The sequence below is a fragment of the Pongo pygmaeus genome, chromosome 12 (assembly GCF_028885625.2).
Source record: "Pongo pygmaeus isolate AG05252 chromosome 12, NHGRI_mPonPyg2-v2.0_pri, whole genome shotgun sequence".
NCBI classification, from domain to species: domain Eukaryota; kingdom Metazoa; phylum Chordata; class Mammalia; order Primates; family Hominidae; genus Pongo; species Pongo pygmaeus.
The window spans coordinates 122922509-122942099 of NC_072385.2; the positions used below are offsets into that span (position 1 = coordinate 122922509).

Genomic DNA, 19591 nt, shown 5'->3' on the forward strand with positions numbered 1-19591 from the left:
GGGTGAGCCTCACTGCGCCCCAGCCTGGGAGGACCAACCCCGCCCTGCCCCTCCGGCCAGCTCTAAGGCTGGCCTCACCTGGGGATCAGGACACCGGGTTCCAGTCCCTGCTCTGCCAGTGACTTGCTCTGTGCCCTTGAGCGAGGGCTCAGGGCACACCCCACATTTTGTGGTCTAACTTTATCTGAGACTTTCCAGCGGAACATAAGAATCCCTGCGTTTGGGAGGTTGCTGGAGTTGTCTTTTATTGGGTTTTGCTCACCCCAAAAGGCGTAGCAAGTTTAGGGCCTTCAGCTGGGCGAGGCAGAACGTTCCAGCCCAGGCAGCCACAGGGTGGCCCCACCAGCCTGGGAGCAAGCGCGCCTGCGATGCACACAGCGAGGCGAGGCTCCGCCCTGCGAGCCAGCCCCGCCCACTCCCTGTAGGCCCCGCCCCTTCTCGGGTCGGCTGGCTAGGGAGGGTCCCGAGCTCCGCCCAGTTCCGTGGGCGTAGGGCTCAGGGGCCCCGGAGCTTGGGAGCCCGAGGGAGGGAGCTGAAGGGGCGGGTCCGTGGGAGGCGAAGACAGGGGAAATGTGTGTCTGCATTTTTTAATTTGCAGGGGATATTTTCCGTCCCCTTTGTCCCGTAAGCCTCTGCTTTTTGGATGAAAACGTTGGCTTTACCACCCTCTCTCTCCTTCCCTCACACGCACACCTTGAAGGCATCATAGCAGGCGATGACCGCAGAAGAAGCATCCAGGGCCACAATTCTTGCCTTGTCAGCTGCTCCCACCACGTTCCCAGAAAGCTCCGGGTTCATCAGAACAGCAACATTAAAGGAAAGCCCAATTGATCTATGGAAAAATCCGCTCCGGCCTTCCTCTTGTAGCCCCAACCGTTTTCACCTCTAAGTAGCCGCTTTGGGTCTTACTGTTGGTTGTACAGTTGCTGTCAATGTGCCAACCATTTTGTACCCAGCTTAAAATTGTTTGTTTGTTTGTTTATTTATTTATTTATTTATTTAGAGGCAGAGTCTCGTTCTATCACCCAGGCTGGAGTGCAGTGGGGCGATCTCTGTTCCTTACAACCTCCGCTTCCCGGGTTCAAGCGATTCTCTTGTCTTAGCCTCCTGAGTAGCTGGGATTATAGACGTGTGCCACCGTGCTCGACTAATTTTTGTATTTTTAGTAAAGACAGGATTTCGCCATGTTGGTCAGGCTTGTCTTGAACTCCTGACTCAAGTGATCTGCACGCCTTGGCCTCCCAAAGTGCTGGGATTACAGGCGTGAGCCACCATGCCTGGCCAATTTTTTTTTTTAATGTATCAGCAACATCTTTTCATGTTTCTCTTTACAATTTTTTTTTTTTTTTTTTTTTGAGACAGGGTCTTACTTTGTCGTCCAGGCTGGAGTACAGTGGCATGATCATAGCTCATTGCAGCCTCCACCTCCCTGGGCTCAGGAGATCCATCTCAGCTTCCTGAGTAGCTGGGACCACAGGTGCTTTATAATCTTTACACATCTCATTGTAGCCAGTTTTTTAGTGTTGATGCATCATAATGTGTTTAACCAGTTTTTTCTCTTCTTGGGCATTTAGGTTTTGTTAAGGTTTAGCACAAGCTGTGATGAATATCTTCAAGCCTCTGCTTCCTGCTGTGGAATTGTTGCCAAAGGACACATTCCCAGATGGGATTACTGAGTCAGAGGAAGTGGACATTGAGTGGCTGTCAACAGACAGGCACTCTCACAGTGCCCAGGTACCACCAGCAATGTATACACATACAGGAAGCGCCGGCTTCCCTGTCGTCTTGTTGCTGTGGCGTGTTGCGGTCTCTAAGACCACCCCGGGTTTGATGATTGGCTAGGAGAACTCGCAGGACTCAGCATACAGTGATACTCGAGGCTATGATGTATTACGACAACAGGAAATGAAGCAAATTCAGCAAAGGGAAAAGGCCAAGTCCAGAGGAAATGGAGTGTGAGGGTCCAAGACCCTCTCACATGCTGGACGCACCCACTTCCCCCGGAAGTGTGTTGGGACAACAGGTGTGGAATGTCATCAGGGACACTCACTAGAGATTTGGCACCAAGGGTTTTACTGCAGGCTAGTCACAAAGGCCCCCTCTGCCTAGCATGTACCAAAATTCTGGACTCCCAGTACGAAGACATAAACCACAGTGTTTACACAGTTTAGGGGCAGTGAGCCGTTCGTATCAGGGAAGGGTGGGGTGGGAACCCGCCCCAAATCCAATTTCCCAGATACGAACCAAGGGCCAACCTTGCAAGCAGTCCTTGCTAAAGATAACATTGCTATAATTTGTATTTCTTTCATTTTTCTTTTGAGAGTAAATCATGTCGGTATAAAATAATGAGATGGGACCTGGCCATCCGAAGGTTCATTCACTTTCAAGGCTGGAGGTTGATGCCAGCTGTTGGCTGTGACCTCAGGTAGGTCTGGCAGCCAGCTGGGGCCCCTCCATGTGGCTTGGGCTTCTCTCCAATGTGAAGTGGCTGTGTTTCACTGACAAAGAGGGAGCCAGGTGGAAGCTGTGTCACCTTTTCTATCCTAACCACAGAAGCCACCCTTTGCCACTTCTACCACATTCTGTTTATTAGAAACAAGTACGAATACTGGCCCATATTCAAAGGGAGGAGAATTGAACTCCACTTGTGATGGGAGGAGGATCAAATAATTTGTAGAGGTTATTTAAAACCATCACAAACATATTAGATTTGCCATGTTTAGGCATTTATTCTGCAAAAAAACATACAAATGTGCAAAGTTACTTGAGGCTATTTTCTGCCGTGTTATTTGTGTTAGTTAAAAAAAAAATGGAAACAATATAAATGTTCATCAAGGGCCAGGTGCAGTGGCTCACGCCTGTGATCCCAGCACTTCGGGAGGCTGAGGTGGGTGGATTATCTGAGGTCAGGAGTTCGAGACCAGCCTGGCCAACATGGTGAAACCCCATCTCTACTAAAAACACAAAAAATTAGCCAGGCATGGTGGTGCATGCCTGTAGTCCCAGCTACTCGGGAAGCTGAGGCAGGAGAATTGCTTGAACCCTGGAGGCGGCGGTTACAGAGAGCTGAGATCGCGCCACTGCACTCCAGCCTGAGCAACAGAGCAAGACTCCGTCTCAAAAAAAAAAAAAAAAAATTCCATCAATAGGAGACTGGTTATGTTACTTGTGGTATCTTTACTATACTTATTACTTGTAAAGATGTCATCTGTATAATGTTAAGCAAAACAAACATGATAAAACAACAATAACAAAACCTGTTGCAAAGTGGTATATGCGGTCTGATTCTGGTGTTGTTATTATAATATGAATTGAATGCATGAGAAAAGTCTGAACGGATGTGCTTCCTCCTGTATCTACTGCATATCTTTAGGCAGTAGGCCGGAATGCAGTGGCGTGATCATGGCTCCCTGCAGCCTCCAACTCCCGGGCTCAGCAGTCCTCCCACCTCAGCCTCCCAAGTAGCTGGGACTACAGGCATGCGCTGCCATGCCTGGGTAGTTTTTGTATTTTCTTGTGGAGACAGGGCCTCACTGTGTTGCCCAGGCTGATCTCAAATTCTTGGGCTCAAGCAATCTGCCCCCCTTGGCTTCCCAGAGTGCTAGGATTATAGGTGTGAGCCACTGCACCTGGTCAATCATGTTAACACCTAAGACGTGATTGTCAGGGTTAGTGGATAGAGCACAGAATTGAGAATCCAGAGAACTGGGTTCTAGTCTAGGCTCTGACCCTACCTCCCTGGGCTTTTTTTTTTTTTTTTTTTTTTTGTGACAGGCTCTCCTTCTATCGTCCAGGCTGGAGTGCAGTGGCACCATCACGACTGACTACAGCCTCCTGCGCCCCGTGATCTTCCCACCTCAGTGCCCTGAGTAACTGGGACCACAGGTGTGTACCATCACACCCAGCTAATTTTGTTTATTCTTCTGTAGCAATGGGGTCTCACTATGTTGCCCAGGCTGGTCTCAAACTCCTGGGCTCAAGCGATCCACCCTCCTTGGCCACCCAAAGTACTGGGATTACAGGCATGAGCCACCATGCCCGGCCTGGGCCCATTGGTAAGGATTATTCAACAGTAAAGATAGTAAATCTCTGACACTCTCTCTTGGATTATGTATTAGTTTGCCAGAGCTGCCCTAACACAATGCCATGAACTGGGTGGCTAAACAAGAGAAATGGAGCGTCTCACAGTGCTGGAGGTCAGAGGTCTGAGAAGAGGGATTGGTGGGGTTCATTCCTTCTGAGACAGTGAGGGAGAATCTGTGCCAGGCCCCTTACCCCGCTTTTGGGAACTTCCTGGCAATCTTCCCTGTTCCTTGGTGTGCAGAAGCATCACCCTAATCTCTGCTTTCATCTTCACATGGTGTTGTTTCTTTGTATGTCTCTGTCTAAATTTCTCTTTTTAATGAGGGCACATTCATACTGGATCTCAGCCCACCCTACTCCAGTATGACCTCCTCTGAACTCATCGCATTGGCAATGACCCTGGTTCTAAATAAGGTCACATTCTGGGGTTCTAGGGATTAGTACTTCAATGCAAATTTCGAGAAGCACAATTCAACCAATCACAGATTATACAGATTTGAATTTCTTCTGGGATCTATTAAGTGATAAAACCGACCTTGTATGGCCAGGCACGGTGGCTCACACCTGTAATTCCAGCCCTTTGGGAGGCTGAGGTTGGTAGATCACCTGAGGTCGGGAGTTCCAGACCAGCCTGGCCAACATGGCAAAACCACGTTTCTACTAAAAATACAAAAATTAGCCGGGTGTGGGTAGGCACGAGCCTGTGATCCCATCTACTAGGGAGGCTGAGGCAGGAGAATCACTTGAAACCGGGAGGTGGAGGTTGAAGTGAGCTGAGATCACCATGCCAGTGCACTCCAGCCTGAGTGACAGAGCGAGACTCCATCTTAAAAAAAAGAACCAACCTTGTATTCAGCCCCCACTGTACGTCAGGCATTGTTTCCAGTCCTTACCTCACTTTCGGTGAACAGTATTAGCTCCATTTTATGGATGAGAAAACAAAGGCTTCAAGAGGCTGAGTGTCTTGTCCAGGGACACAGGCAATAAGTGGCAGGCCTTGCATGGAATTCACTCATATGACTTCTAAAGTCTGTGCTTTATTCGAACTGCAGAGCTGGGGCTTGACTAATACTTAAGTACGCCTAAGTTTTTTTCCCCAGGAACTTCCTTGATAATTTTCATTAAATAGACCTTATATTTTCAATCCAGTCGAGCCTCTGGGAGACGAGTTAAAAATTCCCTAATGTGTAATGAGATTAAAAACAGCAACTGTGTACACTGCTTTAGAAGTGTGCTTTCTTGCATTTCTCTTGTGAAGTATTGTGACGGCCTTGTGAGGTGGAGCCGATCACATGTGGATTTAGGGGCAGAAACTGGAAGACCACAACCCACCTAGACCACACAGGCAAGAAATGGACCCCCAGGACCAGAATCCCCTCTGACTATAGTTTCTGGCCTCTTCTTCAGTTGTTATTTGCAGAGAAAAAGCATCTCACATAAACAGTTTTACTTCGGTTATCAAAAAGATACTCAATGATCTATATTTCAAAGACTCTAGATTCCTGGGAGTTGGGAGAATTTTAAGCATTGAGAACATATTCTGGAGCATGTCTTTATGTTCTTTATTCTGTAGCTTCCCATGGGTGGTCAGCCGAATGCATTTTGGGAGAAAGCAGGTCTCGTGGATAATATTTCTGAAGATCAGAGCAGGTTGTGTCGGGTCAACGTTGGCCACGACTGCAGCACGCTCCGGAGGCAGCAGGGGGCACCCTGGAGCTTCGCATCCTCCCTCAGGCCCGCGGCATCTGCCCTGGCTCCACCATCCCCAGGCGTCTCAGGTTGGACGCACGGTGGTTCGCTATGGCCATTTCTGATTAAAGACGGAACAAATGGATTGTCCGGATACGGTGTCTGTGAAAGGAACCCAGCCGTGAGCCTGGGCAGGCAGGTGCCCTGGTAGGGGTGGGCCCTGCCACACCTGTGGGCCCCACAGGGAGGGCCCAGAAGGGACGCAGGAGGTCACCTGCCGTGCAGGGTGCGGGGGGTCTTGGGAGGTGGGCAGCAGCTGTTTACCCGTGAGCGACGAGGAGCATCAGCGCTTGAACAGCGGAAGCAGCATTTACAGGCGAACACCAGCCCGAGGAGGGCCGGGGGGCCCAAAGCTATGGCGTCCAGAGCCTCCCAGCTCCCACTCTGTCCTCCAGTGGCCATGGAATTGCTAACTATGAGGGCGCGAGCTTCTCCCAGCAAGTCAAGGGGACGCTATGTGCTGCGATGACGGATCCGGCCGCCTTGCCTTTGGCCTTCCAAGCCCCTCTCTGAGCCCCAGGACCGTACCCACACCTGCCGGCCCGTGCAGGGTGGTCCCAGCCTGCGTCATTCAGGCCTCACTCCGGAGCCAGGCTTGGTGTAAACTCCCAGCTGAGCTCCCCTGCTGGCTGCGGTCTGTGATATTTCCCTGGTGGTCTCTGACGGGGCCGTAAGGCCTCCCTCTGGAACCCAGGCTGCACGCTCGAGGAGCTGGGGGCAGTCGGGCAGAATCAGCCTCTGGTTGCCAGCATGGGGTGTCAGGCAGGGGCAATGGGGAGAGAGGGTGGAGGTGTGGCACTGGTCTCAGGCTAGGGGGAGGAATTCACACCTGCGTGCTGAGGCTGGTGCTGCCCCCCTGATCACCGGGAGGTCAGCCTCTCCTTCCTGGGGCTCAATTTGCACCCCTGGCTTGTGTGGTTGGCACTGTCTGTCTCCGGTGAGAAGCCCCTGCCTGGCTCAGGGGAGACCCTGGTCCAGAGCCCACCTTTGGAGCTGCCCTGTCCTGCAGACGCAGGAGCCACACCTGGCCTGGGCCTGGCCCTCCAATGAGGCTGCAGTGGCCAGGAGAAGGCCAGTCAGAAAGGCCATCTGCCTGGCAGGTGTCCCCTGCCTAGGGGCCCGGGAAAGGAAGTTGTCAGGCGTCTGGCAGGGAAGGCCAGGTTTGCAGACAGGGGTGGCAGCCGGCTCCATGTAGCTCTGGGACCCAGGTGTGTGGCAGGGCCAGGAGCAGGTTCTGCTGCTCTTTGAGGCCCGACTCCAACTCATTTCCTTGAGAGACCCTTTCACCCATCCCGACCTGCATTTGCCTGTGTCGTCCTTTGCAGCAGCAGCCTTATGTCTGTGCCTATTGTGTGCCCTCTGAGTTCTAGGCTGAGGGTGAGGATTGGATGAATTGATCCACGCAAGGCTCCTAGCATAGTGCCTGCCTGGCACATGGTTAAATAGACATGAAGTCATAATTACCAGGTGTGTGACCCTGTCCTCAATATGAGTGCCACAGTGGGCTGGAGAGTGGCAGCCCTGCCGGGCAGGATCGTAGGGTCTCAGTGACGGGGCTTCCTCATTTCACTGATTGGGAGAGAGGCTCACTGAATAGTAAGTTGGCTGCATCTTTTCTGTCTGAGCCTCTCAGGGAAGCTTCCTAGGGGATAAAGGCTTGAGCTGGAACTTGGAGGAGTTTGCAGGTGGCTGGGTTGGGGTGGGGGTGGGGAGGAGGGTGCCAGCATGCCAGGTGGGGGAACGGCATGGGTGAAGGTATGGAGATGGGGGAGGGATCTGGATGGGGTGCCTGTGGCTGGAGCACAGGGCGTGTGTGGGTGGGAAGCAAGTGAAGAGAGGAAGAGCTCAGGGGCTTCTGGGGATGTCTAGAGGGGACCCACCATGGGAGCAGGCCAATGGCTGGCAGGGCTAGGTGTTGCAGGTGCCCCTGATGGATTTGGTCGAGGTGGGCACACATGCTTATGTCAGAGGCATGTAAACCAGAGCAACTCCATCTTGAGTAGGACTGGGTAAAATGAGGCTGAGACCTACCGGGCTGCATTCCCAGACAGTTAAGGCATTCTAAGTTACGGGATAAGATATGAGGTCAGCACAAGATACAGGTCATAACGACCTTGCTGATAAAACAGGTTGCAGTAAAGAAGCCGGTCAAAACCCACAAAAACCAAGATGGCCATGAGAGTGACCTCTGGTCGTCCTCGCTGCTACACTCCCACAAGCGCCATGACAGTTTACAAATGCCACAGCAATGTCAGGAAGTTACCCTATATGGTCTAAAAAGGGCAGGCATGAATAATTCACCCCTTGTTTAGCAGATCATCAAGAAATAACCATAAAAATGTGCAACCAGCCGCCCTCAGGGCTGCTCTGCCTATGGAGTAGCCATTCTTTATTCCTTTACTTTCTTAATAAACTTGCTTTCACTTTATGGACTCACCCTGAATTCTTTCTTGGGTGAGATCCAAGAACCCTCTCTTGGGGTCTGGATCGGGAGCCCTTTCCTATAACACGTATAGCTCTGTACACCTTGAGGGTCTTGGAGGGACGGTGGAGACAGCCCAGGGCTGAGGGCACCCCTTCTGTCAGGGGTGAGGCTGATGCCTGGAGCCTCAGTCTCTGCCCCACCCACCAAGGCAGAAGGCTGCCCCCTAAGGAGGAGCGATGACCCAGAGTCCTAAAGGAGCAGCAGGGCTCCTTAGTGTGGTGGGAGGTGGAGGTTGGTTGGGGTCAGGGTGGGAAGTGGGTGCCTGGCCAGGTGAGCATCCCCAGATCTGTGGGACTGGCTCCTGCAGACCTCTGTCCCCGCTCCTGCTTCATCACCCTGACCTGCCCCTGCGCTGAGAGAAGATGGATGAGAGGGTGGGGCCAGAGGCTCTGCAAACTGTGAAGTGCTGTGCTCACCCCCCTTGAGGTTGTTCATGCTCAGTTCAGCTGCGCTTCTTCCCGGGGAGAAAGTCTTTGGAAGCTCAGGGAAAAGGCAGATCAGGAATGCGGAAGTGCCTGGGGAGGGAGCCACTCAGAGGATTAGAGTCCACACGGTGAAAGCAACCCACACAGTAGTCCCCCGAGAGCAAACAAGGTGAGGGGAAGGGGTGCTACAGGCCCCTGAGACTGGGGAAGGGGAGCAGACATGGTGAAAGGGGACAGGAAGGGATTTTGGGGGTTGCGGGCATCTCATTTGTTTGTTAAGCCATTTCCCCATCACACCAGCCCATAAGGTAGGTCATATTTCCATTATATCTGTTGGAAAAGGGAGGCTCAGGGAGGGTGAGCAACCTGCCAGGGTCACACAGCAGAGCTGGCATTTGAACTCAGGGCTCTGACTCGTGGGTCCTGGGAAATCCCTCCATGGCAACGGAAAAGATCACAGAGAGGCTGGGGCCAAAGACAGATTCTGCCTAGCTCCCAGGTGGCCTGTGGCCAGCTCTGCAATGATTTCTTCTAAGGCTGTTAGTCTTTAAAGAATGGCAAAGCCCAGGAGTGAGTTCGTCTGCTACTGCGAAGTGAGTTGTTTCTGATGCGCACTTCTGGGAGGTAGTGACATTGCTGTCACAGAAGGGACTGAGCAGAAACAAACTGCTGCTGCAAATACGTCTTGTTTGAGAGTGAGCTGGGGCTGGGTGAGCTCGGAGGCCCTTCAGCTCTGGGGTTCCTTCATTCCAAGTCTCTTTCCTTTTACAGGCCTCAGTTTCCTCCTCATGAGAGGTGGAGCAGTGGTTCCCAAACATGACATTGAAAGTGTGATCCTGGGCCTGACTCTGAAGCTCTTCCAGCATCCACCTTCCCAAGTGACCAGACTCTTGGGAAGGCATCACCTCAAGATCTCTGCACCCTTCCTCCAGAGTCCTGGGGTTAAGCTAAGTTCTGGGAAGGTAGGACGGGCCTATGCCTCCTGCCTTTCTTCGCTGTGGGGTTGGTCCTGTCTCTGCTCCCTCAACCCCTAGTTCCTGTCCATTTCTCTTGAGACAGCTTGTCTGTCTCAGGTCCTCTAAACCTACTCTCAGGCCTTCACTTCCTGTCACCTGGGCAGCAGAGCATGTTTTCTTCAATAGCACCCTCCCTAAGAGACTCTTCAAATCATTTATTTGTCATGATGCATGATAGTTAAATGAAATAACAGAGGCAATGAAGCACCCGCTCAGAGGCTGGCACCTGGTGCACCTTTGACAAGTGACACTTTCATCTTGAGGACAGTTGGGAGGAGTTTGCATGGATGAGTGGGGATGTGGGTGTGCTGGGTGGCACCAGGGCACACACAGCTTGACATACGGACACTGTCTGGCAGCAGGTTAGATTAGAGGTGGACGGGGCACGGATGCATGGACAATTAAACTAGGACTCAGGGACGCTCTGCCCCAGGACTGGGCAGGCGAGTGCTCTGGGAAGTCAGTGGGCAGACAAAGGGTGTGACTGGGTGGGCAGGGCTTCTTGGGGGAGGTGATGCTGTTGACCTGACCAGGGACCGATGCCCTTTCACCCCTTTGTTGTTCTTTTTTTTTGAGATGGAGTTTCGCTCTGTTGCCCAGGCTGGAGTGCAATGGCACCATCTTGGCTCACTGCAACCTCTGCCTCCCAGGTTCAAGTGATTCTCCTGCCTCAGCCTTCTGAGTAGCTGGGATTATAGGCAAGTGCCACCACGCCTGGCTAATTTTTGTATTTTTAGTAGAGACAGGGTTTTGCCATGTTGGTCAGGCTGGTCTTGAACTCCTGACCTCAAATGATCCTCCCGCCTTGGCCTCCCAAATGTTGGGATTACAGGCATGAGCCACCGTGCCTGGCCTCTTTTCTTTTCCTTTTTTTTTTTTTTTTTTTTTTTTGAGACAGGGCCTCAAGCTTTGTCACCCAGGCTGGAGTGCAGTGGTGTGAACATGGCTCACTGCAGCCTCAACCTCTGGGATCAAGTGATCCTCCCACCTCAGCCTCCCGAGTAGCTGGGACTATAGGTGTGCACCACTATGCCCAGTTACTCTTTTTGATTTTTGTAGGGATGAGGTCTCCCTTTGTTGCCCAGGCTGTTCTCAAACTCCTGGGTGCAAGTGATCTTCCCACCCTCAGCCTCCCAAAGTGCTGGGATTACAGGCGTAAGCCACCATGCCTGGCCACCGTTTGTTCTTCTTACAGCTCATGGAGAAGACAATTATAATACTTTAGCTCATCCCAATCACCACATCACGGCTTTAGCAATGTTGGGAATCTGATGTACCCATGTCCTGCTGTTATAATGATGACAGTGGTAATAGGCACACATCTTGAGTACCTCTTTAACCACTCGAATGCTTTATTTCATTGACTCCTGACAATAACCAAATGACATGGTACGATGGTTAATTTTATGGATCACCTTGATTGGGCCAAGGGTGCCATATTTGGTGGAGCATTACCAACTGTGTAATGTGTCTCTGAGGGCATTGCTAAGTGAGGTCTGCATTTGAATGGGTGGACTGAGCGAGGCAGGTGGCCCTCCCTGATGGGCGTGGGCTGCATCCAGTCAGTTGAAGTCTATGTGGGTCTCTTTTGAAGACCCAGATAGAACAAAAAATCTGGCACGAAAGGGCTCTTCCTGCCTGACTGCTGGAGCTGGGACACTGTTCTTTTCCTGCCTTTGGACTGAGACAAAAACATCAATTCTTCTTGGGCCTCTAGCCTGCTGGCTTTCAGACTGGCACTTAGCATTTGGAGATCCATAGGCTCTGACTCAGACCAGAGCTGTCGGCTCTCCTGGGTTTCTAGCGTGCTGACTGCCCATCTTGGGACTTAGCCTCCATAATTGCATGAACAACTCCTCAGAATAAATCTCTCTCTCTCTGTCCTATTAGTTCTGTTTCTCTGGAGAACCTTGACTAATACAGACAGATGAGTGCTATTGTTTCTCTTTTGCAGATGAAGAAACTGAAGTTCAGAGAGATCAGATGGTGGGGTGGGAAGTCACCCTCGGACTCAGTGCACACCCAACCTCCTGAGCTCTTGGCCACTGATATGGTTTGGCTGTGTCCCCACCCAAATCTCAATTTGAATTGTATCTCCCAGAATTCCCACGTGTTGTGGGAGGGACCTAGGGGGAGGTAATTGAATCATGGGGGCTGGTCTTTCCCATGCTATTCTTGTGATAGTGAATAAGTCTCATGAGATCTGATGGGCTTATCAGGGGTTTCCACTTTTGCTTCTTTCTCATTTCCTCCTGCTGCCGCCATGTAAGCAGTGCCTTTCACCTTCTGCCATGATTCTGAGGCCTCCCCAGCCATGTGGAACTATAAGTCCAATTAACCTCTTTTTCTTCCCAGTCTCGGGTATGTCTTTATCAGCAGCATGAAAATGGACTAATAGGCCGGGCGCGGTGTCTCATGCCAGTAATCCCAGCACTTTGGGAGGCTGAGGCAGGTGGATCACCTGAGGTCAGAGGTTCGAGACCAGCCTGGCCAACATGGTGAAACCCTGTCTCTACTAAAAATACAAACAATTAGCCGGGCATAGTGGCGGACACCTGTAATCCCAGCTACTCGGAAGGCTGAGGCAGGAGAATCACTTGAACACAGGAGGCAGAGCTTGCAATGAGCCAAGATCACGCCACTGCACTCTGGCCTGGGCAACAAGAGTGAAACTCCATCTCAAAAACAAACAAACAAACAAACAAAAAACAACAGACTGATACAGCCACTGTGCCCATGGTCCTACCAGGTCTGGGCCGGTGCAGCCTCTGCAATTTCCCGGGGAGGTGCCTGGGCCCTATTCCTTGACATGAGGAGCAGATGCCAAGGGCCACAGTGAACGCCGTCACCTCTGAGGACCAGGGTCGGGAGCTGGGGAAGGAGGAAAGGACTCAGGGGCATCCCATCCTTGGTTTTCAGAGCAGCTGAGGCTCTGGGAGGACGGAGAGCTATCTGCGTTCTCATGTCTAGTGGGTGATGAGGCTGCACAGAGCTCAGACTCTGACTTCAAAGCCTGCTTGGCAGGTGAAGGGACCTATGTATTAATGTTGCACTGAGTGATTTCGTGCTACTGTCTCATTTATCTTTGTTGTACCCTGTGAAGTGCAGACGATTCTACCCCAGTTTGAAGAAAGAGTTTTGGAGAACTTAGGTGACTTGCCAAAGATCTCCAGGCTGGAAAGTCATGCAGTTTGGAATCAATTTGACAACAAATGATTCTAGGGTTCAGGTTTTTCTTCCACTCTTCACTCTTTCCAAGTGGGAATCCTTCTATTCATTTCTAAACAAGAGAGGCAGGGAAGCCTTGTTAAAAGAAAATATCCAACAGTGATTTTGAGGAGGAAGTAGTATTTGACGCAAATGACGGGGTATACAAGGGTTAGCTTCGGGGCTGCTAAACCAAAATGGGTGGAAAAATATTTTGTTTACTGATGGATTAGTCACCATTGCCTGCTGATTATATTGCCAATATTAGCCTTGTTTTGATTACTACAAAGGCCAATAGCTGCCTCCTACAACATGCTGGTTCTACAAATTGGTGGGGAATCTGTAAATGAGGAGGTGTCCCCGGGAGACCCCACAAACCTAGCTTGGCCCTTGTGGTGCCCCTTAAAATGTTGCAGTTACACAGCTGAAGGATGATGTCTGCTCCAGGATTATCAACTCAAATCATGTGTTTGAATTACAAGTCCCTGCTCTTGTTAGAGGGATTAGAGCCTATTTGGAATGAAATATGTTTGGATTTACAAGTCTTGCAGGTTCTCCTGGGATCAAGTGTACTGGAATGGGATGCCTCTTGCATTTTGCATTAGGACTGAAATTCACTTAGTGACTATATAAGCGGAAAGGTGGTAAATTACGATGACTAAGAGCAAGCACTTAGGAGTCAGACCCACAAGAGAAAGCCAGTTCTTCCCCTCCCAGCACTCAGGATACTGACAGTGCTTTGCTTGCTGAGGTCAGTGTCTGCAGGTGGCTGTGGAGTGAGCACGGGCTCCTTGTAGGCTTCACTCCTTTATGGCTTTCTCTCACTAAGTTTCAGTCCTATTCCCTCGGAAGAAGGATAATAACAATAGATAATGATAATAATAGTCACTCCATAGGGTTATGGCAAACATGAAACACCTTGAATTGTGTGCAAAGTTCTCTGCAAACTGTACGGCATCTGGTAAGAATAATGTTGGCTCATATGATGATGATGCAGCCCAGTAGACAAAATAGCCCCCAGGAGCATCCCTGTAATCCCCAGCGTTGGGTCTGCTTGGCTTGCTGTAGCAAGGGGGAACGCACCTGCTGAGGCTTCCAGGACTTGGCCTTGTGCTGGGCGAGTCTAAGGAGGAGTGTTGGTCATTCTTGCAGCTGCAGCATGGTCCTGCCTGGGTTTCTTGGTTTCTCTGTTCTGTTGGCTTCAGCTGTGTTCCATTGGAAACCCTGTTTATCTCAGTTTACCTGAAGCATGGCTCATTATCTTTTCTTCCTTTCTTTCTTTCTTTTCTTTTTTTGTGTGTGTGACAGGGTCTCACTCTGTTGCCCAAGCTGGAGTGCAGTGGCGCAGTATTGGCTCACTGAAACCTCTGCCTCCTGAGTAGCTGGGACTACAGGCATGCACCACCACACCTTGTTAATTTTTGTATTTTTGGTAGAGACGGGGTTTTACCATGTTGGCCAGGCTGGTCTCAAACTCCTGACCTCAAGTTATCTGCCCACCTTGGCCTCCCAGAGTGCTGGGATTACAGGTGTGAGCCACTGCGCCTGGCCTCAGCATGGTTAATTTTCACTGTCTCAATTATATAGGTCTTAGCTATCAAAGCATTGGATCTCATTATTAAAAAATATTTAAAAAATAATAAACAGAAGTTTGTAAAAAATGTTGTAAGAAAATTTAATGAGTACCCTTTCAACAAATTTGTAAGTGTACAATCAGTATTGTCAACTGCAGGCATAATGTTAGACGGCAGATCTCCAGAATTTGTTCATCTTGCGTAATGGAAACTTCATATCCATTAAACAGCAATTCCCCATTTCCCTGTTCCTCCAGCCCCTGACAGCCACTATTCTGTGATCTGCTTTTCTGAGTTTGACTTTAGCTACTTAGTGCAAGTGGAATCATTCAGTATTTGTCCTTTTGTGACTGGCTTATTTCACTTACTATAATGTCTGCCAAGTTCGGGCATGTTGTAGCAAATGGCAGGATTTGCTTTTTTGAAAGGCTGAGTAATGTTCCATTGTGTGTATGCACCACAGTTTTTCTAACTATTCGTTTTTTTTGTTTTGTTTTGTTTTTGTTTTTGTTTTTGAGATAGAGTCTTGCTCTGTTGCCCAGGCTGGAGTGCAGTGGCATGAGCTCGGCTCACTGCAACCTCCACCTCCCAGGTTCAATCAATTCTCCTGCCTTAGCCTCCCAAGTAGCTGGGATTACAGGTATGTGCCACCATGTCCAGCTAATTTTGTATTTTTAGTAGAGACGGGGTTTCACCATGTTGGCCAGGCTGGCCTCGAACTCCTGACCTCAGGCCCACCTCAGCCTCCCAAAGTGCTGGGATTACAGGCGTAGCCACTGCGCTCAGCCCCCATTCATTTGTTGAAGGACATTTCCACAACTCGGCTATTGTGAAAAATGCTACAGTGAGCATGGGAGAGCAATATCTCTGTGAGATACTGGTTTCAACTCTTTTGGATAAACATCCAAAAGTGGAATTGCTGGGTCATATGGTAGTTCTATTTATGATTTTTTGAGGAGCCTCCATACTGTTCTCCATAATGGTATTCCCACCAACAGTGTACAGGGCTCTAATATCTCTGCACCCTTGTTAATACTTGTTATCTTTTTTTTTTTTGATAATAGTCATTCTAACAGGTGTAAGGCTACACATCTCATGGTGATTTTTATTTGCATTTCCCTAATGATTAGTGATGTCGAGCATCTTTTCATATATCTGTTGGCTATTCGTCTATCTTCTTGGGAGAAATGTCTATTCAAATCCTTTGCTCATTTTTAAATTGGGGCAGTAATTTTTTCTGCTATTAAGTTGTAAGAGCTCCTTATATATTTTGGACATTAATCCCTTATCAGAGACATGGTTTGCAAATATTTTCTCCCATTCCATAGGTTGTGTTTTCACCCTATTACTTCCTTTGCTACGCAGAAGCTTTTTGCATGGAAAAGAATGGAATTAGACCCCTTTCTTATACCATGCACAAAAATCAACTCAAAATCTATTGAAGATTTAAATGTAAGACCTGAAACTGTAAAACTCCTAGAAGAAAACATAGAAGAAAAACCTCATGACATTGGTCTTGGCAATGATTTTTTCAAAATGACCCCAAAAGCACAGGTAATAAAAGCACAGGTAAACAGGTGGGACAAAAGCCTTGGGTCTTATTTAAGCCAACACAAGATCATCCCAAGAGAAAAGAAATTAAATTTTCTCATAGCCTCATGATTGTGCCTTCCTCTCCCTGTGCTCCAGCTTCTCCAGGCTGCTCCCCCCTCCCACCTTTGAGCGTGCTCCAGCCTCTCCAGGCTGCTCCGCTCTCCCATCTTTGGGCCTGCTGGAGCCCAGAACTCTGATCTGTCGTGGCTCTGGTCATTCATGTCCCAGCTCAAACCATCCTTTTTAACGGCTTTCTAGTAACCAGGCCTCCATTTAGCTTTCTGGGAGACTTGGTCTCATTCCTGTTTTCTTCATAACATTTAAAAGTCTCCAATTATCTTGTTCATTCTCTGTTTCCTGCAGTAGAGTAAAAGGCTATTGGCGCATCTCCAGCTAGAATGGCTCCTGGCATGTGGTAGGTGCTCTGTAAACAGTTGTGGAAGAAAGGAAGGAAGGAAGGGGAAAGGAAGGAAGGAAGAATGAAGGAAGGGAGAAAGGACAGAGGGAGGGAGGGAAGAAGGAAGGAAGGAAGAAGGAAAGAAGAAAGTGGGAGGAAGGAAGGAAAAAAGGTGGGGAGGAAGGAGGGAAGGAAAGAAGAGAGGGAGAGAGGAAGGAAGGAGTAAGGAGGGAAGGAAGGAAAGAAGAGAGGGAGGAAGGAAGGAGGGAAGGAAGGAAGAAGGGAAGGAAGGGAGGAAGGAAGGGAGGAAGGAAGAAGGGAAGGAAGGAAGAAGGGAAGGAAGGAAGAAGGAAGGAAGGAAGAAGGAAGGAAGAAGGAAGGAGGGAAGGAAGGAAGAAGGAAAGAAGGAGGGAAGGAGGGAAGGAATGAAGGAAGGAGGGAAGGAGGGAAGGAGGAAGAAGGAAGGAAGGAGGGAAGGAAGGAAGAAGGAAGAAGGGGAGGGAGGAAGGAAGGAAAGAAGGAAGAAACGAAGGAGGGAGGGAAGGAAGGAAGAAAGAAAGGAGGAAGAAAGGAAGGAAGAAGGGGAGGGAGGAAGGAAGGAAAGAAGGAAGAAACGAAGGAGGGAGGGAAGGAAGGAAGGAAGGAGGAAGAAAGGAAGGAAGAAAGGAAGGAGGAAGAAAGGAAGGAAGAAGGGGAGGGAGGAAGAAGGAGAGGAAGGAAGAAAGAAGGAAGCAAGAAAAAAGGGAAGGAAGGAATAAGGAGAGGAAGGAAGAAGGAAGGAAGGAAGGAAAAAGGGAAGGAAGGAAGAAGGGGAGGAAAGAAAGAAGGAAGGAAGGAGGAGGAAAGGAAGGAAAAAATGAAGGAGGGAGGGAGGGAGAGAAGGAAGGAAGGAAAGGAGGGAGAGAATATCCCCACACATGATCCTTCCCTGTTGATCCTTGCATTCTAGGGAGTTGGAAGGGAGCTAGAGGTCGGGACCAGCATTCCCCCAGCAGCAGCACTCCCTCCTGCAGCATCCTTGCCGTACTTCTTTCCTTCCTTCCTTCCTTCTTTGCCTTCCATCCATCCTCGCAGTCCTTCCTTCCTTGCCGTCCTTCCTTCCTCGCCTTCCTTCCTTCCTTGCCATACTTCCTTCCTTCCTCACCATACTTCCTTCTTTCCTTCTTCACCTTCCTTCCTCGCCTGCCTACCTTCCTTCCTTCCATCCTTCCTTTCTTCCTTCCTTCCTTCCTCACTGTACTTTTGCTGCACCGTTTTCATCACTTCATGTCATGCCAGTGCTCTCCCTTTGGAAATACTTTTCTTAGACAGGAACAGACACACCACCCTGAGCCTCACTGAGTGGCCTCAACTCTGACCCTTAGAACCACTGAGAAGAAGACCCCTCACTCATGATAGCTCTCCAAGTAATTGAGGATGTCTCTCAGCACCCTAAAGAGGCAACTTTTCTTCAAGATGAGGCCTCATCTCTTTCAACTTCCCTCCCATGGCATGGCTTCTGGATGTCTTGCCTTCGACTGTTTATATCAGGAGCCCTAGGAACACTGAAGAATTTCAAGGATGTCCTTTAGGGTGTCTGTGAAACCCTTGATACTGGTGGTATGTTCCCTGCAGTTGTGCAGTTTGGGGGTGGGGAGAGACTGTAGGATTCAAAGGACCCTTGACCTCAAGTGGTCCAGAAGCCCTTCTCCCTCTATCCTGTCTTCCGGGAGCCATGCGCCATCTATCCTGTCTGCCAGGAGCCGTGCGCCATCTATCCTGTCTGCCAGGAGCTGTGCGCCATCTATCCTGTCTGCCAGGAGCTGAGCGCCATCTAGCCTGTCTTCCAGGAACCCCGTGCTATCTAGCCTGTCTTCCAGGAGCCCTGCTCCATCTAGCTTGTCTTCCTGGAGCCCTGCTCTATCTAGTCTGTGTTCTAGGCCAGAATCGCTCCACCTAGCCTGTCTTCTAGGAGCCCTGCTGTATTTAGCCTGTTTTCCAGGCCAGGCCTGCTCTCTGCAGCACACAGTGGGTATTTTTCTCCTTCATAATGACCGCCTACTCTAGGTAGCACTTTCTGATTTAATGACTCACTTTCACGTTTGGCATCTCACTGAGTGCTCATGATTCTCTTCATTCACCGTGTCTAATTCTTCTTCTGTGAACGAAGAAACTGTCCTGAAAGGGTGTGTTTTCTATATTTTGAGGCTGTTTTTTTTTTTTTTTTTTTTTTGAGAGGGAGTCTGGCTGTGTCACCCAGGCTGGAGTGCAGTGGCGCGATCTCGGCTCACTGCAAGCTCCGCCTCCTGGGTTCATGCCATTCTCCTGTTGAGGCTGTTTTTTGATGTATCAGCTTCATGACTGTTATACCTTCTGCTATTCTATCATTACACAGTAAGTTTGTTGGCTTATAAAGCACAACTTTTTTGTTTTTGTTTTTCCTGTTAATATATTTACATAGCTTTTCTTTTGATAAGTATTTGTGTGCTATATTTTTTCCCATCAGTTTATTTTAAATCTGAATCCTTAGTTTTAGTTGTGTTTCTTGTAAGCAGCATAAGGCTGTTCTAAAAAAAATTCAGCCAGACAATTTCTGTCATTTAACTAGCAATTGTTTTCATTTACATTTATTATAATTACTGGTTCCTTAAATTTTCCCTCAATCTTATGTTGTACTTCCTGTTTACTCTGCTTTTTGAAAATTCAATTTCCTCTTGCTATTATTATTATTATTATTATTTTGAGATGGAGTCTTGTTCTGTTGCCCAGGCTGGAGTGATTATTATTATTATTATTATTTTGAGATGGAGTCTCATTCTGTCACCCAGGCCGGAGTGCAGTGGCGTAATCTTGGCTCACTGCAACCTCCACCTCCCACCTCAAGCAATTCTCCTGTCTCAGCCTTCTGAGTACCTGGGACTACAAGCACACGTCACTATGCCCGGCTAATTTTTGTATTTTTAGTAGAGATGGGTTTCACCATATTGGTCAGGCTGGTCTCGAACTCCTGACCTCAGGTGATCCACCTGCCTTGGCCTGCCAAGGTGCTGGGATTACAGGCGTAAGCCACTGTGCCTGACTCT

General features: G+C 49.4%; 1 pseudogene; it reads left to right on the forward strand.

Annotated features, from left to right (window-relative positions):
* Positions 1-1611: 1611 nt before the first annotated feature.
* Positions 1612-18346, forward strand: LOC129030038 (putative uncharacterized protein FLJ33534; annotated as a pseudogene).
* The last annotated feature ends 1245 nt before the right edge of the window (positions 18347-19591 follow it).